A 7292-nucleotide genomic window follows, 5' to 3' on the forward strand; every position below is an offset into this window, starting at 1 on the left:
TTTTTTTTTTTTTTTTTTACAGTGGTCACCACTTATGAAGGCCCGGAAGCCACTCAGGGATAAGGGTTATTGCAAGTTCAAAAATTACATGTCCGTGTTTTCTTTATCAAAACTAGAGTATTTTTTAAATAAATATTTGGTTTCGTTTTTCGTATCTTGACTCTGTGATCAAGTTTATTTTTTTAAGCAAGAGTTAAAAATATTTTTTTTAAATATTATGGGGGTGCATATAGTCTCTTTTAAAAACAATATCTCCTTCAAGAACCGTAATGAAATGTGGTTTCAATCGATATTTATTTAATAAGGGACCAGTTTTCCTACCTAGCAAAAGGGGGGGGACTTCCGAGTATGAGTTTTCCGGGTACGAGTTTTCCCGGGACGAGTTTTCCGGGACCCATCTATTCGGTCCAAAAGGGAGAAGTATTCCCTCGTGTCATTCTGGTAATCTGGGGATAATATGTGATATGATTTTTTTTTTTATAATTTTTTAAATTTCTTTTACGTTAACAAGTTTATTTACTTTTTGGGTACTTCTAAAGTTTGCCGCCGAAAATGGAGATGCCATTTTTGGGGCACCTGTCATTAGAATCAGAGAGAGCAGTTAGTATTTTAAATTATCGCTAAAGTAGGAAAAAAAAAAAACGAAAAAAAAAACTAGATATTAATTACTTCCGGAAAGAACTAAGAAAAAAAGTAAATAAAAAAAATGAAATAGAACATATATCCGTAATCGGTTAATTGGAAATGTTTCGATTTAATTCATGAAAACGGGAAAGTTTTTCATGAAACACACACATATATGTATTACTAAAACAGGAAATCAAAAAGACATGATTAGAAAATGAAAATGACATATTCATAATTGTTTAAACTGGGCGAGCGCCGTTTAAAAAAACAAAAAATTTATCAAAATATGGGTTTGTACTGTACACATAGATTCGAAAAAGTTGTCAAAAAAACAAATATATAACCAATAAATGTTATCAAAGCAACATAAGTTACTTTTCTACCAAATTGGATATATTTTTGTGTTTTTATTTAATGTAACATGTTTATTCAGCTCGAAAACCATATAGTGTTTACCGATGTATTGGAAAATTCAAGATGGCGTCGGACTCTCTCTTTAACACGGTAAGTTTGGAAAAAGGTGTTATAAATAAATAAAAAAAAAAAAACTGGATAAAATAAGTGTTAAAAACTCGCTCAATATATGTTACCGTGACATAGGTTGACATATATTCGCCGGGTTTTTGGTCAAGTCTGTGGCCAAGGTCGCAGGAAAGATGGTGGGATCCTTCTACCGCTCCAGAAGATATCTCACTACTGATGCAATTCTCTATCTATATAAAAGCCAAGTACGGCCAAGGATGGAATACTGTTGCCATATCTGGGCAGGAGCTGCCAAAAACAGCCTATCATGCCTTGACAGAGTACAAAATAGACTTCGTGGTTTAGTGGGGGATGCCCTTTTCTCTACCCTGCAACCCCTCTCCCACAGAAGAGACGTTGCGAGCCTATCCTTGTTTTATCGTTATTTTCATGGCAGGTGCTCGTCTGAACTCCAATCTCTGGTCCCCCCTCGCCAATCTTTCACGAAAAACACCCGTCTAGCTGAATCCACTGTGAAAAATTTCCCCCACTCTATATCTGTGCCTAAATCAAAACGCGGATTTCATGAGCAAAGCTTCTTTCTTAGAACTGCACGCCTGTGGAACTCTGTTCCGTCTGCCTGCTTCCCTCCGGACTACAACTTGGATGTCTTCAAGTCTAATGTTAACAAATTCCTAATGAACCGCCCCCCCCCCCTAATTAAACACTTCATAAAATCTCCTCACTAACGTGATGTACTTACAATAACCCTTATCCCTGAGTGGCTTCCGGGCCTTGATAAGTGGTGATCACTGTGTAAAAAAAAAAAAAAAATAGTATTTTGTCTAGTTTTTTTATTTATAACACCCTTTTCAAAACTTACCGTGTTAAAGAAAGAGTGAGGCGCCATTTTAAATTTTCCAATACATCGGTAAACACTGTATGTTTTTCGAGCTGAATAAACATGTTACATTGAATAAAAACACGAAAAATATATCCAGTTAGGTAGAAAAGTAACTTATCTTGCCTTTGATGTTATATATTTGTTTCTTGACAACTTTTTCGAATTTATGTGTTCAGTAATACAAACCCCTATCTATCTATCTATCTATCTATCTATCTATCTATCTATTTATCTATCTATCTATCTATCTATAAAAATGAAAGTGTGTGTGTGTGTGTGTGTGTGTGTGTGTGTGTGTGTGTGTGTGTGTACGTGTGTGTGTACATTTCCCTATCAAATAACTCTGTCAATTTTCGGTCTACAGATTCGAGATTTGACATAAGGAGTATTGAGATTTGGGAAAATCTTTTTAATCTGTTTGCGGCCACAAATTTGACTGTCATGGAGTCACAGTTCAACGATTTGGCCTTTGAAAACTCTACCAAACTCCTCTGCCAATTTTGGGTCTAAACACTTGAAATTTTAAATGTAGGTTACTTGGACATGGATCAAACTTTTTACTTTGATTTGAGCCCAAAATTAAATGTTAAGAGGTCAAAAGTGAGGTCAAAGTTTTAAAAAAATTTTACCTTTGCGGTCTTTACCAAATTACTCAGCCAATTGTTGGTCTAAAGATTTTAAATTTTACATAAATGATATTCAGACATACGGCAAGCATTTTAATCAGTTTTGGGGCGAAAATTTGACTGCCAAAAGGTCAAAGTTGAAAGAGTTGAGGTTTGCAGACTCTACCAAACTTCTCCGCCAATTTTGGGTCTAAACACTTGAAATCTAGGATGTAGATTACCTGGACATGGGTTAAACATTTTAATATATATATATATACATATACACATAAAGTTATGACCAGTCCATAGGGCCCAAGTAAAGCCGGGCTGCTGAACTGCTAGTTAAATAATACAACTAGTAAAAATTGTAATGCAAGTGAAAAAAGTAACTAATAATAAACGAGTGAACAAACCGTAAATTTGTACTTTTTTTTTATTTATTTATTTATTTTTTTTTTTACTCACGTTCTGACAAGGCATCACCACTTGAAAGGACTAATATTTGGGGGCATGCTTAGAAAAGATTAACAAGATGTTGGTTTACGTTACATTTAAACTTCTGCATATTAGTACAGCCGGAGAAGCAGGTAGCAGGTAGCAGGAAGGGAATTACAAAGTCCAAGAGAAGAAACTGTTAGAGTAAAATATTTGGTAAAATTTTACATTAAGGCCCGTCTCACGTTCGTATATAACAAAATAATATTATCATTTATTTATTTATTTATTTATTTATTTATTTTGTAGATTTCGGTGTGCTAGTTTTAAAACTATATCTACCTTAATATTTTCTTTAATTTTCTATTTTTGAGCAATTATTCTCCTAAGACGTGATCCTCTTATGTCGGACATTTTTTGTTCATAAGTAACACTCGACATTACTTTTTATTTCTTTTTTTTTTTTTTTAACTAAATAAACTCTTTAAAATAAGTTGAAAGACCAAAAACTTTCAAAGCTAGGTAGAAAACGAAAACTTAGAAAAATTAATTTAATTTTTTTAAAACAACAGCAAACAAGTAAAAATATTCTTAAAAAATATTATGGGATGTGTATTCTCTTTTAAAGACAATATCTTCTTCAAGAACGGTCATAAAATGTGTTTTCAATCGATATTTATCCAATAAGGGACCAGTTTTCCTACCTAGCAAAAGAGGACGAGTTTTCCGAGTACGAGTTTCCGGAGACGAGTTTTCCCGAGACGAGTTTTCCTAAATTCAACGAATCTGCAAACCGTTTCTGTTGCAAAAAAATAGTTTTCATAATATGAAGAAACTACTTTTTCGAAAAGTGAGTGATCACTTTTCCATGTAAATTTAACTTAAAATGAGCACCCACTTTCTGGCCTCCTAAGAGAGGGGATGTTTTTTTTTTAGACACAAGGAAATTAAAAAATAAAGAAAAATCTGTATTATTTTACTTTAAGGCTCGTCTCATATTCGTATAGAAAAAAGAAGTTTTTGTCGTTTTTGGTGTGCTTTAAAAGAATATGGTAACGGTTTCCGTCGCAAATTTACCGTTCGTATGGTATCGAATTTACGAAAACTCGTCCCGGGAAAACTCGTCTCGGGAAAACTCGTCTCCGGAAAACTCGTCTCCGGAAAACTCGTCTCCGGAAAACTCGCCTCCGGAAAACTCGTCCCCTTTCGCTAGGTAGGAAAACTGGTCCCTTATTGAATAAATATCGATTGAAAACACATTTTATGATCGTTCTTGAAGGCGATATTGTTTTTTAAAATAAACTATAGCCCCCCCATAATATTTAAAAAAAAATATTTTTACTTGTTTAATGTTTTTTTTGTTTTTTTTTGTTAAATAAAATCGATTTTCTAAGTGTCCGTTTTCTACCTAACTGGCTAAGTTCTTAGTGATTTAACTTATTTTAAAGCGTTTATTATGTTCATACAAAGTTAATTACAAATTTTTTTTTGTTCTTATTTTAACGATGTTTTTTGGAGTCATAAAAACAATAAAAAAAACAAAACCCAAAAATTAAAAAACAGGGAGCGATTCGATTCTTCGTTACGCTTTTGGTTTTGTTTTTTTAATTATGATAGTTTTTTGTTGTTATGTTTTTGTTTTCTGTCATACCAAATGCACTCATGCGTTATTTAAAATTATAATTTTATCAATTATCAACAGTTATTGTCGTCCTGTAAAATTTTGCAAAAATTAACTAATAAATTAAAAACGAAATATTTTTTTGGCGCGAGAGATGCCATGTGCTAACAATCTCTCGTTAACTCATTTTTAATTTTTTTAATTTTTACTTCAAAATTCTAAAATCAATCATTAAGAGAGAAAGTAATCACTAAATAAATTTATTAATAAATTTTATTGAAAACTCCGCTATCGTTTATCAAGAATCTTTTTAATTTCATTTTTTGTTGGTTGCTTTTCGAAGGGAGATATAAGTTTTATCCCCCCCCTCTCTCTCTAAATTATATTTTAAAAAATATTAAAATTTATTATTTTCTTTTTAAAACCAAATCTCCCTCAGTAATTTCTTTAATTTTCTATTTTTTAACGATTATCAAGACCCCCTAAGATACCGGGCATTATTTCTCGTTCTCCCGTAACACTCGACCGACATGTTTTTTGTTTGTTTTCTGTTTTTTTTTTCTTTACCAAATAAACGATTCCAAATGAATTAAATAAACAACATAGTCGGCGAGGTAGAAAAATCGATTTTACCCTTTTATAAACAACAGTATATAAGTAAATTCTTTTTATATTAATATAAAAAAAATATGCGGTCTCGTTTATGAACATAATAAACGCTTTTATTAAAAACACAAAAAAAAACATTAAACAAGTAAAAATATTTTTTTTAAAATATTATGGGGCGGCTATAGTTTATTTTAAAAAACAATATCTCCTTCAAGAACGATCATAAAATGTGTTTTCAATCGATATTTATTCAATAAGGGACCAGTTTTCCTACCTAGCGAAAGGGGACGAGTTTTCCGGAGACGAGTTTTCCGGAGACGAGTTTTCCCGAGACGAGTTTTCCCAAGACGAGTTTTCCCGGGACGAGTTTTCCCGGCACCCCACCTATGGTATCAACCCCTTAACTCTGCGACTATTTTGCATTTCACAGCTCAGCCTACGTTTACGCAACACGCGAGCAGAAAAACGCTGTTAAATGTACACTCGCATACCAAACTGCCTTGTCACAGCGTAGTTACTGGCGAAAATTCAAAATTAGACGAAAAGCAAGTAGTTTCCCAAATATGAAGCCCACGGCTGGCTATTTTTGTATGCGCAAGCGCGCGAAATGGTACTATTTTCGATTTCACAGCCTAGCCTTCGTTTACGCTACGTACGAGCATAAACGAAGGCTGTTAAATGTGCTCTCGCGTACCAAACTGCCTTGTCATAGTGTAGTATTGGCGAAAAATTGAAATTAGACGAAAAACAAGTAGTTCTCCAAATATTAAACCATGTAATTCTATATGTTATCATGGGTGGGCATTTTGTACGCGCAAGCGCGCACATGATCGACACACGTGTCGACCATGCAAAAGAAAAGAAATACCATGCAAGTTTTTAGTATTTATATTTAATGTAACATGTTTATTCAGCTCGAAAACCATACAGTGTTTACCGATGTATTGGAAAATTTAAAATTAAACAAATTAGAGTGGTCGGTGTTCTGTTGTAGCGTAAGTACCGTTTTTTTTTTTTTTTTTTTTTTTTTTTTTACAGCGAAAAAACAATTTGTTATGATACCGAGCAAAAGATTCGATTTTGAGGAAGAAAAGCTAGTATTAAAGATGAGGAAGGAGCGCTTTAAGCTGAGTTATCTTCCCCTGGCGTGTTAAAAAAAATTCAAAGATGGCTGTCTTCAACGTGTTGTGATAAAAACGTGTTTTTCCGCTGTAAAAAAAAAAAAAAAAAAAGAAAATACTCTATCAAATTAAGTGAAAAAATTTTTTCAGAGATCTTCAATCCAAAACGGATACGTACAATATAACCTTTTTCTCGATATTTTCATTTTTAAAGTAAAAAAAAAAAAAAGCAAAAAAAAGAGCAAATGAAAACGAGACCCGAAATGTATATTAATCAAGTTTATTGAAAAGAAATAAAATTCCATTGCTTTTATTTCCCAACTCAAGGGTAAAAAAATTAACCTTAAATTAACAAATGCAAAAATAAAAAAATATAAACATACGTAAAAAAGGGTCTAATTGAGAGACTATTCTAGAATTTACTCTATCGACTGGAATGTTAAATTTATCGTTCAAACGACAGCGACAAATTATAAGAAAAAACGGGAAAATATACAATTTCCTTTTTAAGATAAGAATACAATCTTACTCGATATGAAAATCTGAGAAGCAAGAAACATACAAAATATAAAAGGTCTTTAAAATGTTCTCCTTTTCTTTCAGCTTATAGGAACTCACGGTGGCCGGGGGTACCATTTATGGGAACTCTGGCCGAGAGTCACTAATTTTTAAGGATGTGAGTCGGTGTTCACCAATTTATAATCGGGATCTGATTTTTAGGACTGAGGTTGCAGGTGCAGGAATCTCTTAAAGTCGAAAGTAGTAGGGTATCCGCAGGACCGTTAAAGGTAAATTTAATGATAACGCCGAGAGTAATAATTAATGTTGAGGGCAGTATGGCTTGTGCTGCCTTGCGGTTAAATTCCACATCTGGTTGCTTAACTCCTGTATGTTTTTTGAACATC

This window comes from Euprymna scolopes, chromosome 17 (assembly GCF_053919585.1).
Source record: "Euprymna scolopes isolate OS-2025 chromosome 17, ASM5391958v1, whole genome shotgun sequence".
Lineage (NCBI taxonomy): Eukaryota > Metazoa > Mollusca > Cephalopoda > Sepiida > Sepiolidae > Euprymna > Euprymna scolopes.